The 22,496-nt window shown below is 40.1% G+C and overlaps 1 protein-coding gene across 3 annotated transcripts in view; it reads right to left on the bottom strand.

The window, feature by feature from the left end:
* LHFPL2 (LHFPL tetraspan subfamily member 2) overlaps positions 1-22,259 on the bottom strand; it is a 117,859-nt gene extending 95,600 nt beyond the window's left edge. For all 3 annotated transcript variants that reach the window (XR_011147742.1, XM_069001852.1, XM_069001853.1), the window contains exon 1: positions 22,083-22,259. The gene's annotated coding sequence lies outside the window, so the exon portion shown is untranslated. The remainder of the gene's footprint in view (positions 1-22,082) is intronic.
* Between the last annotated feature and the right edge of the window lie 237 nt (positions 22,260-22,496).

The following is a 22,496-nucleotide window of genomic DNA, read 5'->3' as shown; positions in this document are numbered from 1 at the left end:
TTTTAATTATCATCCTGCAGGCAAATCAGTTAATTGCTAGAAAGAACTGATTATTTACTCCTTTTCTCATTAGGTAAAAGCCATTGCACACTCAGACTGAAAAATCACAACATGAACTAAAATTAGACCTTGCTTTATATTTCCAGCATTTTTACTTCATTTTGTATTTTTACCCTATTTTCAAACTATATTTTTTGGAAAATAATGTCTATATTGCTAAGGCATGATTTTCTTTTTTTAACATCTGAAATTGGTTACATCAGCTAGTAAAGCATTATAGTATCTATTTTTTAAACTAATGTAGTGACAACTAAGTATCCAGATGTTTAAATCAGTCAACTACTGATCAAGGTTTGTTTTTATTTCTCTATACTGTAAGGGATGTTAAACTGTTGCATATAGGTTAAACCTTATAAAATGAAGGCCTTGTTGCCTTTGTAAAATCATGGCTCAAGCCTGTTACTTTGGCTAAGTAGAAAAGGACTGTGGGAAAGAGACACTGCTGAATTAGGGGTAGAAAAACATGTTATATAACCGTCGCATGCTCACATCATGGAGTATGGTGGTTGGTTGAATTATGTTTGTTATGCCTTAAAACTATGTAACTGATAACCCACTCACTGCTTAAAAACACCAGGTTTTTGCAATAAAGGGGCTCTTTGCACTTGCCTGGGGACTCTGCGTTGCTCCGTATCGCAACAGTCGAACTAAACTAATTTTTCAGGGAAGGGAAAAAGGACAAAAATTTTAATTGCTTTTTTGGGTTGTGTGATATGCTTCAGGGTTTTTTTGTGGAACAGCAAAAGTCATGCTAGAAAGGCAAGACAAAAATCAAATCAAGCCCTGGTGACATGGCAAGTGCTCAGCCAATGAAATCATGCCAAAACTAACACCTGTAACTAACATACAATGGAATGACAATGATGAAAGCTCAAAAAAAGTTCTCTCTCCTTCTCTCTGAAGGAGTTGTGTATCACGGCTGGGAAGGTATCTTCTTTTCTCTAAAGAAATCAAATACATATGTTGGTATTTCTGCCTGGAAATAAGACATGGCAGGTATAAATAATGCAGTCCCCTATCTACCACAATTTATTATTAAAGAGTAATATATCTAGAAAAATTATTTGGATTTATGAACATTCTCACTTATGCTGGGAATCTTCAAGATTGCATTATTTCAAGAACATATTATTTCATACAGAAGAGGCCTCCAGAAAAGCATTCAAACTTGTGAATGGGCAGAAACCCTAGGCCACTGGTTGCTGGCAAGGTAAGCAGTGGTAGGGTCCATCTGACCAGCTAAATGTGGCAATAACTACATTGATGTGGAGGTGACTGCACTGCAGGAGGGACTATCCCACAAGCTAACAAGGGCAGAAAGTAAAGCCAGGTCTACCTGACCCTGCTGACATGACAGCAGTGTTGTAATTTCAACCAATTTCAAGAACTCTTTTTTTCTTGTTTTTTTTTTTTTTTTTTTAATCAGAACATTTTGCACTTCAAAGGGCAACCTCTCGAGGGACAGTGTTCACAAGTACTGTATGGTATACAGATTAGCCAAAATCAGACACATGAAAGCCACTGGTTTCTGGCCTCTATGCAAATACACACAGCTAGAAACATAGCTAATCTTCTGACCAAAAAGTGAAAAGGCTCCTGCACCTGGGTCAGAGCAACCCTAGTATCAACACAGGCTGGGGGATGGACAGATCAGAGCAGCCCTGCCCAGAAGGACTTGGGGGTGTCAGTGGATGAAAAGTTGGACGTGATCAGGCAGTGTGCATTTGCAGCGCAGAACGCCAACCATTTGGCTGAATCCAAAGCAGCGTGAGCAGCAGGGCCAGAGAGGGGATTCTGCCCCTCTGCTCTGCTGAGACCCCACCTGCAGTGCTGCATCCAGCTCTGGGGTCCCAGCACAGGAAAGACATGGAGATGTTAGAGCGAGTCCAGAGGAGGCCACAAAAGTGATGAGAGGGCTGGAGCATCTCTCCTATGAGAACAGGTGAGAGATTAGGGTTTTTCAGCCAAGAGATGACAAGGCTCCAGGGATACTTCATAGCACTTTCCAGTATCTAAAGGGGCCCTACAAGAAAGCTGGAGAGGGATTTTTACAAGGGCATGTAATGACAGGACAAGGGGCAATGGCTTTAAACTGGAAAAAGGGCAAATTCAGGTTTTCAGTGAGGGTGGTGGAACACTGGAGCAGGTTGCCCAGAGAGGTGATGGGTGCCCCATCACCAGAAACATTTGATATCAGTTTGGATCAGTCTTTGAGCAAACTGATCTATTTGAAGATGTCCCTGCCCATTGTAGGGGGCTTGGGTTAGGTGACCTTTAAAAGCAAGTTCCAACTCAAAGTATTCTATGGTTCTGATGCCATGAAGATTTTTTGCCTTTTCTTTTATACCCCTGTTATACCTTTTACAACTTCTGTATTCTTAGTGCTTTTTGCCTACATTCTTGGACTTGTTTGTTAAGCTACAAGACTAAACATTTTAGAAGCTTTGTAGCTAGAGATCAGTGTGCCCCAGACCCCAAGGTCCTCTCCAGAACACATTCTGTAAACCAAGATAGAACCATCCAGGGGAAGGCTCCTTGGGAAGGGGGGCTCACTTGAGCCTCGCATTGGGGAATCTTTGATAGATATGGTAATTAGTAAAACCTATAATGTTATACCCAATGTTGGGGAGGGGGTCAGAAAAAGAGAGGGACACAGAGATAGACTCGGTGGGGTGCATCTCGATGCATATGACCTGGACGTGTGCACCTAAGGATCCTTAAAATAAACACCAAGGTAAAATCCCTTTTCCCCTTCTAACCGTGTATGACTCTTGATTTTAAGACCAGGAAAAGGCATCAGTTCTATGAAACTGATTCACACCTCATGGAACTAGAAAGGCAGAGCTGCTATGTAACTTAAGCCATATGACTTCCCTGAAATAATTCAGTGTTGAACTACAATTTATTTTTCAGGGAGGGGAGGAAGGGGTGGGTGGGGGGGGGAACTGTAATCTTGATTCTAGCATTGACCTTAACTTTTCTACTAACACCCTATCTCAGTTCATTACAGATTTTTCTGGCTCTTCTCTGGTCACAGTCAACATCATCTTTGATACCTTGACATTAGCAGGTTATTCCAGTAGCAGTTGTATCAGTGCCAAATACATGATATAAACTCTACTCCTAGGCAGAGCACCTCATTTTTATACTCAGGAATTGTGACAGGTCTTTCCTCTTATCCTGCTATGTTGACAATTTATGTTGAGCTGATTATCTGCTGTGACCCTCTATTCAGAGTTGCCACACTTCCACATGACATGCCCATGGAGTTGTTCATATTTCTCATCAGGATGATTTTGACTTCAGAATTTCCAATCTGTCCACATCACCATCTCTTTCTGTTATTTGTCATTCCACTACCTGCTGTATGTCATTGGCAGGGAAAGCATTGACTTTTTGCATCACTGGTGATTTTTAAACACTCTTTTTATGCTGCAAGTTAAACAAGAATTAATCCAGAAATATATAATGCCTCCACTGCCCAGAAAGTCAGGCTGCCTGACCACAGCGGTCCTTTAGGGCCTTGCAAGCTCTGGTTTTGTGACTCTCCAGAGGGTTACATGGGTAATGTGATTTTTGCCACCAATAAAATGATCAGTGAAGAGAGAGCAGCTTATCTGCAAATCCAGCTAAACAACAACAACAACTCCATATTTAAGGTTACATTAGGCACCTGTTAGTTAGCCAGGTCAAAGCTGATACTTTGATTTTGCTTTGGTTTACTTTGTGAACAAAAATGATTGTTGAAAGGTTAAGTACTTCGCCTAAGCCTATTACACATCTTTATCCATCAACTGAAATTGTCACTTCACATAAAAAAAAAATCTAGAAAATTTCATCAGATAAATTTTCCCACAAACCTGTGACAGTCAGCATAGTTTTATACACTTATTCTACTGCCTATTAACTCAATCCCATCAAAGACAGCCCAATGTCATATAGAAAGCCTGGCTTTTCCAGCATTTCTATCCAGTCCACCCAGCATCTTTTCCCTGGAGGAAGAACAGTGTGGTTTTCCAGGTAGTACCCACTGCTTGAGGAGCAAAATATTGCTGCCTACCACAACTTGATGCAGAAGGTCAGGGCTGAAACTACCAGTGACCATTCCTAGTATATCACTGCCTGCTACCATCAATCTGCTCTTACCTTCTCAGGCAGCGACGGCACTCTATCCAGGGCTGACAGCACAATCCACTCACGTATCTGTACATCCATAATTCAGCTGTCTTCCTAACCTCTCCTCCCCCAGCAGTCCATAACAAAACACAGATCCAGCCTATAAATCCATTGTACAACATTAAGTCATCACATGTAATCTAATAAACTAGAGACAGAACACTTATGTCATATTCTAGTCTCTGAAACTTCTCTAGAAGAAAAAAAAATTGCTGGGAAAAGTGGTGAGGATGGGGATGCAAATAGAATTAACAGAACAGAGAACTTACTGCTTTTCCAAATTTTCTGAATGCACTTTCTTTGGCCTTGGCGATTTTAATGGATTTTGTTTATGGCTGTTGTTACTGGACTGGAGTCTGTTTTGTTACAGATTTGTGATAAGAGCTACAGTGTCTCTTCCAAATACCAAACAACACTAATTATAAATTTCTTGTTGGTTTTGCTCTCTCATTTACAGTTACGCCATTCGTATTAATGCACAAACTGTCATGTGCAGTTCAATTTGCTTCTTTATAGAAAAAACTCAATAGCCCCAAGCACAATGATGAGGACAATCAAACTCAAGGGGCAGAGTCTTGACTTCTCCCAAAGATTTGTAGCTGACTCCTCAGTACCCAAAGACTGAAGTCACCTGTGAGGTGAAATAGGAAGGGACTAAGTTGTGGGAGCACTGATTATTATCCTCCCCAAATAAATTAAACCATAAATGATTAATGTAAAAACCAAACTACTATTTTTGCAATTTCAGATTTAATACATATATACTGTGTATCCTAGAAATGAACAGACATCTGAAGTTTAATAGGTGGCACTGGGAAGCACTCTGAGTTGTGTCATGGTGAGCAGAGACAGTCTGCAAAGCTCTTAAAATTAAAAACCTACTGTATGGTTGCATTCAACAACTAAAGACCATACTTTGGGACCCACAAGCCCTCTGGCAAATCTATGCTCTCAAATAATTTACAAAAAACTGGATATTCTTTCAGAATTTAAAGACAATTGAAAATGAGCATGGAGCAGTTGGAAACTGGCCTTAACTGTGACTACATCAGCTACTCCAGACTGGGGCTTTTAATTAAATTTCCAGCTTACAATTTCCATTTCTGCACATGCAGAACTAATTTCTTCTCATCTATGTGATCCTAAGCATATATATCATGTATAATTTTGATGGGTGGAAACCATACATTTCAATTCATCCCCTTTTACCCTTCATAATACCTCTAAATTTAAGTCAGATCTCTATGGTACTGCAACACCATCACTGCCAAATGGGTCATCTGTCTTTCAACACTTTTCAGAAAAGTAATTTTTTTCCATTTTAGATGAAAAGGTTCACATACACTCGAAGCATAAATATATAGCTACAGGCTGTCTATAGCTATTCCTAGTTATTAAAATTTTCAGCATCAGTTCATGTTATAATTGATGCTGGTATTTTCCTAAAGTGTCAGTAAGCAGAGTTTTATAAAGGAAAGGAAGATTACATCTTTTAAGTGTCAGTCATCTTCTGAAATAACTTTAGAAAAACCCCAAAACTCTCATCAGCAGGAATTCAACACTGCATTATGGCCTTAAAAAAAGAAGCTCCAGACAACATTAAACAATAATCCCTCCTGAAGAGAATGAGAAGTAGATCGAATGCTCATAGCGTTATTTAACATGCTCCATTTCCTTTTTGCTTTTTAAAACCCAAAATGAAAACTGTGTCCTGTCACCATAATGACTGCAGTTCTCCTGAAAACATCTGAGAGGGTATCTCAGACAGTCCATGGTGTATCTGTTATATAGGCTTACCATGTTTTAAGAATTGGAATTTGTGTCTTCAATGCTATATTAAATACATAAATAAGTTAGTTAAATGAATAGAACTAGGCTTCTGTAAGTGACTGAAAAATATGCCCTGTTCACTTGGTACCTCAAGACAACCTCCCTGTACTGGACATGCTCTCCAAAGCTTCTGACATGCAGACTCAGAACGTTCTCCTTCTACCAAAGTCAGATCAACCATTAAAAAACCCCAAACAAACAAACAAACAAACCCCCCAAAAAACCAAAACAAACCAAAAAACCCCAACCAAACCCCCCAAAAAGCTGAAACAAACAAAAAACCCATACAAACCCCGCAATAAACCAAAAAAAACCCAACCCCAAAAAACCCCAAAACAAAACATAAAAAAAACCCCAAACACAACAAAATAACAACAAAAAAATCCCCAAACAGTAACAGATCTCTTGAGTACTTATCTCTCTCCTTTCACTATTATCTACACCCATTTCTTTCTCAAATAGTTAACATAAGATTTATTACTTGACTAAAAGAATAATAAATACAGACTCTGAGGAACTCACAGGAGTAGGAGATATAAAAAATTCAAGGTATCAAAGTGAACATGCACTCTTTTGAAGCAATTATCTTCATTTCAGCTGAAACGAGACAGATGCTCCATTTAACAGGCATAATTTTAATACAAAAATCAATATTTGAAATTTTATCAAGAAACTGACACCACTCAGTTTTCTGCTATTCTGTTCCTATCAAAACAAAGGAAAATCCAATTTCAAATCTAATTTTGCATCATCTGTTTATAAGAGGAAAACAAAGACACTGTTGGAGTCTGTTTTAAAATAAAACTGTCAGTTCACAGAATGTGCTTTAAATTTTCACGTTAAAAAAATCCCTAGCTATAAATGAAAGACCAACTGATACTGTACATGCTTTCTTAATTGCAAAACAATATCCCTCAGTTATGTTTCAGAATACTGAGGTTTCTTAGAAGCACTTTTTCTCAGTAGCAGCCATGCTACAATATGGATAAGTTGTGCATTTGATTGCTTCTTTAAAAGTCAACCCACTCTAACCATTCATGCAATTTAAAAGCCTAGGAGTTCAACAATGCAATGAATAAAGTAACTGTAAAAAGGAATGGGCTAACTTTGCTTTTAGAACTTTTAATTGTGTTCGTTTTTTGGGCAACATTCATCTTTCTAAACTATCAACTGTGAATGCACAAACTATAAATGAAAGCAGACAGAATCACAGAAAGCTTCCTAAAATTATGAAGTAAGAGAGTGCCTCATAACTTCAAAATTAGCATTTACCATGGATAATTAATTTAATAAACCACACTTTCTGGCAGCGTGCCAACCCACCTCTTAAGGAAACACCAGGAGACTGTATGACTACAAACTCAGTTGGTCACTGAGTTATCTGTGAACTATTGTGAGCAATACTCATTAATTAATAAGAGATATAGTTATGAGGTTTTGGAAAAGGAATGGAAATAGCTCAGCTAGTCATCTTGTTCAAAAAATTTTGTATTAACACGTCCCCATTTTTTAAAGCAGAAGTCATATTTGTTTGTTTTGTTTGATGTACTTCATTGCCTATTGGTTACATTTAAAATTTCCAGGGAATGATTACATGAACCATCTCTTGACAGCATCACACATGAAAGTTTCCCAGACATGGAGAATGAAAGGGTTAACCATAAACATACACATCTAAGTAGATTCTGCATATTAAAATCAATATTCAGCAAATATTTCCATTACAACTTCTAACACAAGTTCAAGAACTAATGAACTTTAGCACTAATGAAGCTAAAGTTCATCTAAAACCAAAACAAACCCCACAAATGGTTCTCAGAAACTGGAGATAGGGATAAACAGTCTGTTCAGTCTAGGTTAATGCAAGACTGTTCATTACAGCATTGCTTTCTGAACAAAGCATCCTATTTAATTTTATTGTATCTGACTAAAGCAATTTTTGGTATATGATAGGAAACAGTTCCAGAGAAAATTATTTCAACATAAAAAGTAACACTGACACACAGCCCACATTTTCTTCATTTCATTATCACCTTGCTTCTTTGACCTAATTTCACCACTATTCAAAAAGGCCATTAAGAGTAGTTTTGTTTTCCTCATAAATCATCCCACCAACCCTTTGATCCTTTTGACACTTTCTTCTTAATTCCTGTGAGTCCATCAACAACTCTTCATAACAGGTACCTTGAAATGCCTGCATTTCAAACAAATGTAAATGTACTCCAGGCCAAAGAAGTGTTTATAGAACAGGAAAGAAACATTTTTTCTTTCCTCCCCTTTCTTGGCCCCTGGAGTATTTTTGCATACAATGGGAACCCATCTTTTTTCATTACTACCTCAAACTCAGATCTTAGGTATTTTCCTAGTTCTTCAACAGTTTTTCAGACCCATTTTCTTTTTAGTTTAAACTGCGTAGCTGCATAGTATTAAATAACATATTTCAAGTTAAAACTCAATAAACTTCTTCCTCTTACTTAATTTACTTAATGCTGAAGGAAGGATGATACTATGATGTCTATATCTGATGATATTTTCTTCATTGATTTCTGTCCTAAAAAATCATGTATTAGTTGTTCTGCATGCCAGTTATGGTCAAACACTACTTTTTTCACATGTCCAATCAAATAAAATTACAACTGTGTTTTTTTGTGAGACTGAAAATACATCTCAAAAGTTACCAATGTAACAAACAATCACATTATTATAAATATTAAATATCATAAAAACTGCAGCACACAACCATTTGCTTTTATACTATTTTCCAGACAGTACACATGTTCAAAAATTTAACTGTTCACAGATTTAAACAGCTACGTATCTTGTGTTGGAACAAACCAATGTGTAGGTGGTCAATCTTACAGCTGAGCTATGCAAAAAGACTAGTACACAGAAAAATAAGTGAAAGGGAGCCAAAATATCCCCCCCACAGGCAGAAACTCAATTAAGCATATGAAAAAACATAGTCATTAGGGAAACTAGTTTATCTTCTGTTTCTGAAAGGATATAATAAATAACAGACACAACTACAGTGTGGGCCATGTCCAGGAAATCTGTGAGGTCTCTTAGACCACACACTCCCTCCAGAAAGTCACACATATTAGTGATGAAGCAATTCACCCACCCAGGGCAATGCTCAGATCACTTACGTATGGCCAGAAAACAAGAGAGAGGCATTCACCAAATAGTTACCAGTACCTCAAGAACTATTACCATTGCCAGACTCAATGCCAGCTATCCCAGTGGCATTTGAGGATGCAGGAACAGCTACAGGCCTCTTCACAGGCTTGAACTCCCAATAATCCAATTCAACAGGAGAAACAAAGCGATTTTTAGACCAAATCTTCTGTTGGCTGCTTCATTTACTTTTTAAAACTTCAAGGTGCAAAAGCCCTCAGAACTACAAAGCTTTCTGAGTCACAGTCAGCAATCACAAAAGTGGGTATGGATCATATTGTGCCAGCCTACAATGCAAAGGAAACCTACATGCAAAGGAAAAGGAAAACCAACTACTTCCTGATCATGTTAAATGACAGAAGAAGGAATATGAAATTTTTCATTCAACAGCTGCTTCTCCTCCAGCTGGCTGACAGGTTAGGTATGTCTGCCCTTTCTGAAAAACAAAGATACCCTGTCTTCAAAATAAGATAGATTACATAGGAGCTATTCAAAAACTTGGCTCTCAACAGATCCATAATCCACGGGGATGGACCAACTACTGAATCACTTATTCCACTGTGAGGATATCTGAACTTCAAAGAAAAAAGGAGGAAAAAAACAGAAAAAAAAAAATCAAGCTTCTGCAGCATAGACAGGTTTATGCTGACTACAGCCATATATAGTAGTTTTCCACTTTAAATCTTTATCTCGGCCAAATGAAAACACACACACAAATGGAAACAACTAAAATAAAGTATGCATGGAAAAATTAAGATTCAAAGCTTAAAATTAGCCTCTACTCACTAAGGACAATGCTGAGCAGCAACTTCCATTCCTCTCCTGGTTCACAAAGACTATTACTACATTACTAAACCATTAATGGAGTAACAGCATGCACATGTTAAAACAACAGAAACACACAATTTGAACTAGTTAAATTCAGAGCTATGAGGAGTTATATGCAAAACCAGAACAGTGGTGTACAGCAAAGAGACATTATCAAGTTGTCATTTGTGAGCAGCAGACAGAAGAGGTAGGTGGACATATTTATTATTCTTTAAGCAGGACACCAGCTTCACTGCAAGACAGCACACTGACTATTTCTATCATCAGGCAATGAGATAAACACAAATTAGGAAATATACTCTTTGCTTCTCTCAAGCAAAATCAAGATGTTATCCAAAGACAACAGAATACTCCCTGTCCTGAGCAAGGAAGCTCACAAAGAGGGACCATTGGGTGAGAGATCTGCAGGTTTTGCTAGGAGGAGCCCAGATTTTGGAGCCCATCCACCCTTGCACTGTCACTTAAACCTTCTGCCTTCTCCTCTGTTTATGACTACAGTGCCCCAAGCACAGGACTCTTCTAAACATCTCTGTATATTAAGCCAGTGCTTATTTGTTCCTATTTAATGTAATGTTTTTTTTGTTATTCTTACAAATTACAGTTCCTTTAGAAAAAACCAAATGTTTGACCATACCTGCTTCCTCTCTAAATAAGAAGATACATAGTGATGTTCTGAGCTTCTGAGGCTGTGCAGAAAACCACAGGAAACAAACTCCTGCTTTCTAAAAAAGAAATTCACACTTCTGAGAATTTGACTGAGGAAGGACAGCCCACAAAAAAAAAGTAGATAATTTTGTTTCCCTCCAGACCACAAACCACTTTACCATACACTATAATTGCTCTTTCCTCAATTATCAGACCAGCATTTTCCTCATATGAGCCATAACATCTGAAGACCTTTGGACACCACGTGGAGTATATTACACATTTGCAAAGACGGCTATACATATACTGCATATACTGCTCTCTTCAGCTGACAAATGATGCCTCAGTCCAGACAGACACAAGTCTGATGTACTGGATTTTAATTAGCCAGTGCTAAATAGCATTTCACTTTATCAGATACAGAAGAACACAACAGAGTAATGATAGCACCGATATTGATCAGTCTTTGTCCAGTCCTTCCAGTAAAAGAAGGTACATTGTAAAGAGAGATATTTGGTTTGTTTGAATCAAATCCAAGCTCTTCATCGTCACTGGGAAAAAAAAAAATTACTCAATGAATATCTGAGGTCAATGAACAATCAATCAATTGTGATAGCTACCTAGATACAATGCCATTTTTCCTTTTTTTTTCTTTTTTTCTTTTTTTCTTTCAGCATAACTCAATAGCAAAAGGCTAAATGGAGAAAAACCATTAAAAAGGTTATTATTTTTTTGCTAACTGTTTTCACAGATCACATATAAAGTATGAGCCTCTTGGATACCTGAATCTCTGGCAAAGAACTTTGCATTATTCTTCAGCTAAAAGACAGACAGATATCTAAAGAGTAGCTTCATGTTACCTGGCACACTTGTAATTATAATCAGTTAAAGACAGCTGAATCTTCCTCTGTCCATACAGAAGAGGTGTTTTAGTCCAACAGAAGAGCTGGAAAACTTTACTGCCTAAACAGAATAGTTTGCTTTATCAATTCCAAAATACCCAGCTGTGATGCTGTTGACTGTAACTAATTGAATTTGGCACAGCTTTAATAATCCTTCAGAGAAGAGAATTCTATTTGCCATATGCAAATACATCATCAGTTCAAATATTTGCAGGTATCAAATGATGATACTTGAACAAAAGAATCCTTCTAGGATTTCCTACAGTCTGTTCTTAAGGCAGTCAGAAAACAACTTTGCTGTAGTAACATTAATTAATGTTCACTTGGTGTGTAGAGATTAAAGTAGTTACTATATACAAACATCCCAACAATAACAAAACAGCACTCATAGTTACTTACAACAAACTTCAACAGCCTCACCTACACAAACTGAAATGTTGCCTTTCCTTCCCCACCTCCAAAGCCACACACTTCAAATAAAGCCCACTCTGGTATGTGAAGCAAACTGTATGGAGTTTAAGCATGATCAATTTACCCCAACAGCAGTTGTAGTTACAGACTACAGAGGCTCAGGAAGGAGCTTCCTAATACCTGCACAATCCTTGCCTCTTCAACCCAGACTCCACTGCAGCAGAACAGGATAAATCTGGGAACTCAACCACCAGTAACACAGAACAGCCTAATACCTGGTATAAAACACACTCACTGCCACTATAATCACTGCACAGGCTTTCCACCTCCTGGCAAAATTGCTTTCCCTCATGCCCCAAACCAGTGAGAAGAGGAACATAAAATTGTTTATTTGGTATTACAAGAATAGAGGAAACTTTTATGGGGTACAACATGAAGAAGCCTACAGATAGAGTCTGGAGGGAAAAGCACTGTTAATTTAACTCCCATACTCACTTTGGAAAAGCCAGCCAAAATGTGTTAAACATATTAATACATGACAGAAGAGTAAAAAAGGCATGAACAACACATGGCTGTGTCTTCATTAATGCCAGATTACCATTTGGTGCATTACTATTCTGTATGATCACCATGCAGTACAAATTTAAGCCCAAGCAAGTGCAGACAGAAGCGCATTTCTGCCAAGTCTGCCGGAGTTCAGGATGCTGCATTCATGCCGACTTCACATCAGCTGAAAAAGTACAAACAATATCTGTTTGGGTATTGTCAGAGTCACAGAGAGATGAATATCTGACAGAACAGAAAACCTACTAGTGTAAGGTTAACATTAAAACTGGGGATGAAAAGTTTTGTTTACATGAGACATTTGCATCGTGTGGTTGTGGGTTTTGATAAGCTGACAAGTGCCCTAAAGATGTACCACTGAATCAACAATCTAAATCAAGTAAATAAGTGTCTGTAGGGTAAAGAAGAACACAGCGTTCTCCTCCCTCTATAATGGCTCTGCCCCCATCAGAGACTTAAACACTTTCAGTCTTTTCTCTAACTCTACAGGGAATCTCACGTAGCATGTGTTCATGTAAGCAGTTAAAATGTATCTACAGTAGAAGAGAGATGGGCAAAAAACCGAAAAACTTTCATATTAAATACAATTTCACACACGCGTAGGAGAAAATAAATCAGGATTACATACATAGCTCCTTAGATTGCCTAAATGAGACAATATGTATTATCTCATCTGGCAGTTTAGCATGACTGAAATGAAACATAATTTGCAGTTGACGCCAACTGGCAGGAGACAAATGTTCGTGGTAATCTTTGTGTGTTATTAAGAAAGTACTTCTGTCTTAAATTATACAGAAAATGGATTGAAGGCTTTTGGTCTAAAAAGTACAAAGGTTGCAGATGCTACCCTGAGCTGTTAACTCATAGAAAAATGTGTCTTGAGTTTTTAAAATTTAAAAGGACAAATCTAAAATTATGCCAGGTCAAATCTTCTACCCAGTACCTCTGTCTCCAGGAGCAGCCAAAAGGAGATGTCTGGGGAAGAGCATAAGAATAGTGTAATCGTTTAGTCATACTTTCCCCAAATATGCTTGTCTCCAATAATTTGCAGCTCAGGGACTTTCAAAGCCAGAGGTCATGCTTATGTATTTAATAATCCCTTACAGACTCTTTTTTCCATTAATATTGTCCAGTTTCACTTCAAATTGGTATAAATTTTCAGTATCCACAACATCCTGTGGAGTTACACAGCTTTAATATATGTGCATAACAAAACCCTCTTTTTGCTTTTCCAAACCCAACACCTGCTAGTTTAATATTCATGCTCATTAGTTCTTGTACTGGGAGAGAAAATGAACAACTTATCCCTAAGCCCCTTGCCATGCCGTTCATGTTTTTATAAAAGTATCATCGCATCCCAGTTGTCTCTTCTCCTCACCAATTTAACCATTGAAAGAGAGTCACAGTGATGAAAAGAAGATCTTCATCATGTCATTAAGTATGAAGAGGATCCCATTCTGTTTTACTCTACATCATTAAAGCCTCAAGACAAACATATTTTTAACTGTACAAACAACACAGATGTGAAGTAATGAAAGGTAACCCAAAGAAAAGCAACATAAATATCTGGTGTACAAAACCCAGCACCTGTGAGGTGAAAAACAGCAGGCTACCATAGTTAGTAAAACACAATATACAAAAAATAATTACTTGATTTGTCCTAGACAGATGTAGGATGAGCAATTGTGGTATTAAATTACTACAGGAAAGGTGTGAATTGGATAACACAAAAAGAAAATTTTCACATGTCCTGATGATGTAAGGGAGAGCACTGAGTGCCTTAGAACAAGTCACAGATGACAGATATGGATGACCCTAATCTGAGGCAGAAGAATGGGGTAGATGACACCATAAGGTCTCTTCTAGTCCTATCTTTGTATGATCTTCTGGGGATGTAAGGCAAAACCTCTTCTTCTCAGTGATTTAACAACAACAAAATAAAAAAGGAGGGGTTAAAGGGAGCTACAGGGTTGATTGCCCCATAAAAAAAGAAGCTACAACCTGCTCACAAATAAAGTATTTATTGAGACTCTTTCCTTGCCCAAATCCAAGGAGCCTGTGGAAAGAATGAGGGAGCACCAGCCAAGAGCTTGAGACATTTTGCTGAAAATGTGGACTTCTATTCTCTGACCTTGCCTAGACATTCTTTCAATCTGGTTGGGAAGCAGAGGCATACTGTGCAGAATACAGTGCACATGAGTATGTGAGACAGTCCCAATGCATCATTAAGAGATTGTTTATCTACTGTGCAAGGCACGCAATGAGCAACAGAAAAATAAGTTAAACTGTTGATCCAGGCTGGTCAAGCACCAAAAATTTATAATATTCCTAAAGCTCTGGTTTAAACTGGACTTTTACTCTTTCACATTAACATATACCATTCCTGCACTAACCAAGCTCAAGAAAGGCTGGATATTTCTGTACTCCAAATTCAGCTGCGATAAAAGACAAGCTCTAATTCAAACTGTCAGGGCTGCCACAGAATGCGGTCTGGGCCACTTAGATGTAACAATTGGTTGAAGGTAATTGCACTGATTTTATGCAGTCATGATCATGACTAATGATTGAATAAACATGTATGCCAACACAAACCTCATGCACATTTCTGCAAACTGGATACCTCTGCTAAATGATCTGCCATCTCAGCAGCACAATCAGCTGGGCAGTCTGTGGAGTATCTTACACGCCAGCTGTTTTGTACTATGTCTATTAGTAGCTTAAAAAGCCCCTAAAACAGAGAAAAATGAGACCTTTGTTAACTTCTCAAAGGTAAACCATACCAGAGAAAAACTAGCCTGAGAAAAATAATGCAGAGAGAGAGCGAAGAGATGTAAGAACGCATGAAACTTTTACTATTATGCCAAATTTCTCCCACCACTTATGTTGAACTTAAAACAATTTTCTAAGAGCACAGAAGCATATCCACAAATATGACTGAATATAAAACTAAAATATAGGCTACTATTTTCAAAATGCAAAATAAAAGAATACATTGCCATATTTAGACTACAGCTTGCATTTAAAATTTTCTTGTAAACTTTAAATTACTCAGACCTGCCTGTGCAGAATGACATTCAGGTTTTATCAGGTGGCTATTATGAAACAGAGTTACAATTGCCAAAATTGTCAAGATGACCATGTATACCTACTGCCTTATTTTCTGAAATAAGTTTCATTGAAGGCTACAAGAACTAGTATATTTACACAAGATATTCCCCAATATTTATATTTCAAGCATAATTCAGTAGGTATTATTTATCAGTACTAAACAGTTGTGCAGAAAGATGCTGCTGTTCTTTGCACACGAAGAATTCCGTCTAGATATTCTATACAAATATTGCTTCTGTTGTCATGACTGTCACTCACTCTCCTTCATGGGGATGGGGGAGAGAATCAGAAGAGTAAAAATTATAAAACTCATGGGTTAAATACAGACACTTTAACAGATACTTCAATAGGTAAAGCAAAAGCCATGCACACAAGCAAAGCAAAACTAGGAATTCAATCAATGCTTCACATGGGCAGGCCAGAGTTCATTCATTGCCAGCAGAGCAGCGCTCCATCACAGGTAACAGTGACTTGGGAAGACAAACACCATCAGCGCTAACCCATTCTTCCTCTTTCCCCAGCTTTATTGCTGACCACAACGCTACTTGGTGTGGAACATCCCTGCAGTCACTTGTGGTCAGCTACCCTGGCTGCATCTCCTTCCAAATTCTTGTTCACCACAGTCTACTTGCTATCAGAGCACGAGAAGCTGAAAAGTCCTTGACCTGGTGTGACTACAGCTCAGCAACAACGAAAACATCAGTGTGTTATCAATATTAGTCTCGTACTAAACCCAAAACACAGCACTATACCAGCTACTATGAAGCAAAATAACTAACTCATCTGAAACCAGAACATCACTAAACTCCTAATATCTGACAGAATGTATGTACTCTCATCTGCAGCATCTTCTCTTCTACAGGTACTTTAACTGCAGGAACAGTAACTATATTTACAGCATTGTATACATATATATGACTTATTAAACATTTAATAAAAAACCCCACCCCTTTATATAAAAGTATTTTTGGTACAGCCTTCCCTCCACAAACTTACTATCTGCAGATGATGTATCGAAGCAATATGCACATGCTAAGAGACAAACAAAAGTACATAACCATTAAAGTTGAATGTATCTACCGACATACAACACTGGTGCTTTATCACCACCACACACTTCAGTGATGAGGTCAGGTTTTGACAAATGAAACTTCAATGAAAAGTCTGAAAAACCTGTTTACAATGATCCCAGACACAAGCCTTGCAAGCTGCAATTCACTGACGTATGTAAACTGATTTGGCTTTCACATAATCTCCCAGTGAATACTCTTGCAAAATCTATAAACACAGATGGCACCAACTGGCACCCTATCTGCAATCTTAGCCGAAGATCAAATAAATAGACTGAATTTATATTCCCATATCACAGGTGATTCTTTCCAAACAGATTTAAGGGATTATGCCCGAAAGCTGAACCAAGAAAGTTCTGTCACAGCTACCCAAAGTCTCAACCACCCTGAGAAGTCACACTGCTCACATGAAGCTGATTTAAAAACTGTATCACTTTTAATAAAGCAATGCAACATTCAGTTTAGACCAGGCTCCAGTTATAATTGCTACAGTTACCATGCTGACCATTTCTACCAGCAGTAAACTCCCAGGATTTTCTCCTAAAGCACCCTTAACAGAAAAACCTACTTGGGATCAAAAGGAGTTCTGCAAAATGAAAAGGCTGACAACCTACAGTCAAACTTTAAGGTAAGTATCAATTGCACTATTAAAGCATAGTATATTCTTTTATCTACAAAACTTACTGCTATTAATCTGCAACAGAACGACAGCATAAATACTTTTTGGTGAATTGTCAGAAACTATGTACAAGAAGGCATACAACATATGCAATGTCAGGTGTCAGCAAGCATGAAGATCACTTAGTGAACTCTAAAGCTACTTCTGAATGTGTAGTTAAAATCCAAGACATATTCACCAGTAAGATGTTAGATACCATGTAGAACACATCAATCCAAAAATGCCTTCACGGTCTTTAAGATGACAGTATTAAGACAAATAAATTTGAAATAGAACAGTGACACCAATGACAAAGGAGACTGTACAGCTGCTTCAGCAATATTGCTTCAATTGATTGTTTCTCAGCACTAGAAGCTGTTAAAGGTGAAAATGGAAAAATTTGAAATCAGCTAAAATAAGCCCTCCTTGTGTGTCTGGGTTCATTTCTTATAGTACTCTCACGGGCTGCAACACAAAATGATGCTTTCTCCAAGACATTGTTTCCTCTTTTTATAGTATTTCATTCTCATGGTTTATCATTTAGTTCCTGTGTTTTCACCATGGGCTTCAGAGAAACCTTAAAGAAACCCCAAACAACAACATCTAAACCAAAATACGTAAGAAATGTTTTAGGGAACAAATTGCTGCAGCATTCCTCTCATGCAGCAATGTCTTAAATATTCTGGATTCTTCTTTGAAGACCCCACATCTAACTTTACTATAGAGCTCCAAGCTGAAAAAGACAGTATGATTATGAGAACCAGAAGGTAACAAAAACTGGAGAAACTAATCTTTAGCAACAGACCATGCTTTTCTTGGGTTTTTGTTTGATTTTTTTAATTACTTACATCAGTGAATCAGAAACTGGAACCTATTGATTATGTGAATAGCACAAGAGTCTCTAAATATAATTTGCTGTGATTTATTTATGGTCAGCCGTGGATACTGTAACTGTCCAACTGTTATATATATTGCCATCATTCAGAATTTCAGATACATTCTGGATCCACTCACATAGATTGGGTATGTTTGCAGCCATCTGCCATTGCAGCAAATTTATAATTTAATTACTTATCCATTGTGCATTTAGTTTTCTTTGGAATTACCTTCCACAAAAATATCTTTTAGGAAAATACTTCTAGGAAAATTGATTACTCTTTAATTAACTGATGTTGAAATACTTATCCACAGTTAATGTCTCACCTCCTAGTGTTGTTAGGAGAATCAAAGGCAAATTAAAAAGAAATTAAGACCTCAGGTCTGCATTATTTTCCAAAATGCATCACCTTCTGTCAGCAGTATAACATGAAAATATCACTTTACTTAAAAGACAGTAAAAGAATAGAACTTGTTTAGACAGCTTTCACAGTATCTGACCACATCTCCTGAGCAATTTTAAAAGGCAAGGGATAACAACACTTTTTTAAATCTTGGCTTTACAAATGCCCAACATTCAGCTTTATTCCCATTCATCTCTATATAGGACAGTGATTTTGGAAGATTATATCCTGTTAGTTCCATTTTCCTAGGGCAGATTTTAGGCACCACAACTCAGGAGAATCCTGTCAATTTTCAGGAAAGCTGGAAAGCCAGAAGGGAGAAATAATCAAAGCAAAAGTCTTTGGTATTATTTTAACAGACTTGTCAACTACAATCACATCAGCAATTGTCTTTGCATCAAAAAAGGGCTCTGAGAGCCAGTAACACCTTCCAACCGCTTGCCACCTCTACCCTTGTTCCCAAATGAGTTCAAAATGCTGACACCCCCAAATGATTGATCCCCTAGGCAGAAAGCAGAGAAATGGGAACTCTTGTGAGAGAAAGGAGGCACAGAAAACACAGAGGAAAGTGGCACAACGGAAGACACAGAAAGCCCTTGTTCACAGGGATGGAATGGAGACATAAAACGGCTTCTCTTCTTGCCACCAGCAGTTCAGAAGCTGAGCACTGCTCTCCTCCCCGCAGGGTGGATGGTGTGAAGGGTCAGCCAACAAGAGGAGCTGTGTGTGCTTGTGCCTGGGCATGAACACGCGTGTGTGCGTAGGAGGTGAGGACAGTTAGGGACAGCGGAGCAGCCATCCTCACCCTCCCACTTCAAGCTTCAATAAATAGCTCTGAGGAAAACACCAGCTTCACCAGGGGCTATTCCTGTGTGGAGAGATTCTTTCCTTTTTGTCTTGTAACAAGCTGGGCTTAAGATGCTGAGGGTAAAATTTCTAGAAACTGGTTTTCTGCCCATAGTGGATAACCAGAAATCTTACATTAGCTAGGAGCTACCATCCTGTATTCAACACATCCCCTTGTCACAACCACCACTTCTCTTTTACTGGGGAGCCCTCCAATGCGTACTAAATGTCTAACAAAGTATAATCTTCTGGAAACACAAATTTTGATGAATAATAATTCTGTTCTCCAAACCCCTCAGCAAAATAATAAATCCTCCTTTTCATGTAATTATTATTGAAACAGCAATGTCTACACCGTATGCAAAATAAAATACTGGGTTTCTTGCCTGGTTGCCAACTATAGAGTCACCTGCAGCTCAGTCAGGTTCTGCTGATGCAATAACATGTAGCAGTTAATAAGTCATTGTCCTACTGTATTACAGAACACCACAAGCAATTTTCACAGCTACAAGCTAGAACACGAAAAAGGATCATGGCAATTATTGGCTTCCTTTCAGTCTCTGCCAGCAGGACTTCTGATCCTAACTTAGCAGCCTAGAACAATCAAGAGTGTCTTGGAAGATGTGGAAGAAATATGTTTTGATTAAATAAGTAACAAAACTAACTGTAACATTCTTACACAGCAATACTACTTCCATTCCCAGAGATTTATAGTCATAAAAGAAAATGACACACTACTACTACTTGCCTGATGTGCGGGTATATCATCACGCAAACATTTCCCAGAATGCTTAATAAAAACAGATGATTAACCAAAAAAAAAGATAAAGTGGGCAATTTCCTATATACTGATTAAACCCACTCCATGACTCAGAGGGAGAAATCCTGTGAAGAAAACAGCAATGTGATTGAAGCTGGAGTGGCTGCAACAGGCATATGCATTGAAAAACTGAGCAATGGTCCCATGAAACTGTGTCTGAGATAAAAAACCTCTCATTAACAACTGCCTTAACAGTCTGCCTACACCCTGACCTAACAATGCATGAACATGGATAAAATACTCAAGAAAGTCCTAGGGCTTAATTTGGATTATATTTCTGTAGTATGTTTTATTCAGAAAAATAAAGTGGAATGTCACTGACATTTCCTAATTAGCAACTCTTTGTGCACAGCATAAATTTAGGCCTCTATGACTTACCATAAGTACCATAAGGTTTCTGTGACCAAAGCAAACCCATGAAAACAACAGGGTCACTTACAGGTATGAGCTTGAACAGCCAGAACCCACTGCAGGACTGGGACAAGCAGACATCTTCTTTAAGGGATTGGTAATGGTGTGTAAGAATGTTTCCCTAAGAAAGCCCAACCTTGTAATTAGCATATATAATATTTGCTTCTGGATTAGGTCAGCTGGAGCTTTGTAATTGTGCTCACTTAACCTTATTAATACATCTCTTATTAGGATGCACACATTTGCAGTGTCTCGTCGGCTTAGTTCTGGCTTGGTGTAAACTTAAAAATGATGGTGCAATGCTGCTGCTCTGCCACCAGGTACTGGGAGTGTGTGCACTTGTCTGGACACAGCACTGCCAGCCCATGTTGTTTTGCTTGATGTTTCTCCAGTGCGCCCACAACTTCTGAATTACGGGATCCAGTCTCTCCGGTGTGTTACTGAGTGCCTTTGGAGTGACACTTAAACTACCAAAAAACGTGCACCGGTAACCCTATCACCTACTTCCTTCCCTTCCCTGAAGGATCCTAAAAACCAAAATACTCTCACGGACACACACATCCCTCCCTCAAAAACTGGTCCCAGAAACACGACGGGTAATAAAGAACTCGTTAGAGATGTGAAGGCACCCAGGTGAGTTTTGAAACCTCGCTCCCCGAGGCAGCTCGTGGAGAGTCGAGAAGCTCTCGCCCTCCCACCCCCCCGAGGAGAGGCTGCAGGTGCCCCGGCCGGGGGCAGCCTGGCTCCCGCTATCCCCGCTGCCCGTCCCGCACGAAGATGACCGGGGCCCCCCGACGGGTGGTGCCCGCACCGGCCCCGCCCGGCTCCTTACGGCGCGGAGGGAGCGCGGCCGGCCCGCCGCCCTGCGGTGCCGGACGTGTGCGCGGAGCGCGGCCAGGGCGCCGCGGACCCCCGCCCGCTGCCCGGGGAGAGCCGCGTCCTGCCGGGAGCGGCTGCTCGTCAGGACGGGAGGGCGGGAGCGCGGAAGGAGGGAGCGAGGGAAGGAGGCAGCCCAGCGGGCGCGGGCAAGGCGCCCGGGTGCCCTCCCGCTCCGCCGCTGCCCCGGCGGTTGCCGGGCGGCTCTCGCCGGCGCCACAGCCCCGTCCCTGCCGCCACCTCCGCGCCGTGCCGCGTCCCGCCGCGGCTGCTCCCCGGCCTGTCCCTGCGGCTACAGCCCTGGCCCGGGGGGAGCAGCAGCCCGGCCGCCGCTCGGGCAATGAATGGAAGCGCAGCCAGCGGTCCCCGTCCTCCCTCCCGTCCTCCCAACCCTGCACAACTTCAGCGGGGCCTCCGCTTCACCTCTGCCGGGCACAGGAGGCTCCTCCGCGCTGGCGCTCCGCTCTCGCCGCCGCCTCCGGCCCGCGCCCCGCCGGGCTCGTCCTCCTCCGCTCTCGCCGCGACCATGCACCACCGATGGAGGAGGAATGGGATCCCGGCGAGGGCCGACCCGGCCGCCCCCAGCCGGAGGGAGGGAGCCGCGGCGAGGGGCGGGGAGGGACGGGACGCGGGCGCCCTGCCCTGCCCAGGACCGGCCCCCTCACACTGACGTCCCCCGCTCCCACACCGTCGGCCGCGGGGAGCGCCCGGAGCGCGGCCGGGCGGCAGCCGGGCCAGGACAGGGAGGCACCGCGGCCATGGGCGGGCTGGTGTGTCCTGGTCACTGTCACAGCTGGGGACAGAGTCTCTGGAAATAGCCCAAATAACCAGTGCCCC

This window comes from Aphelocoma coerulescens (genome assembly GCF_041296385.1).
Source record: "Aphelocoma coerulescens isolate FSJ_1873_10779 chromosome Z unlocalized genomic scaffold, UR_Acoe_1.0 ChrZ, whole genome shotgun sequence".
NCBI lineage: Eukaryota > Metazoa > Chordata > Aves > Passeriformes > Corvidae > Aphelocoma > Aphelocoma coerulescens.
Note: the sequence above shows the minus strand (reverse complement) of the source record. Positions and strands in the feature narration are given on the sequence as shown.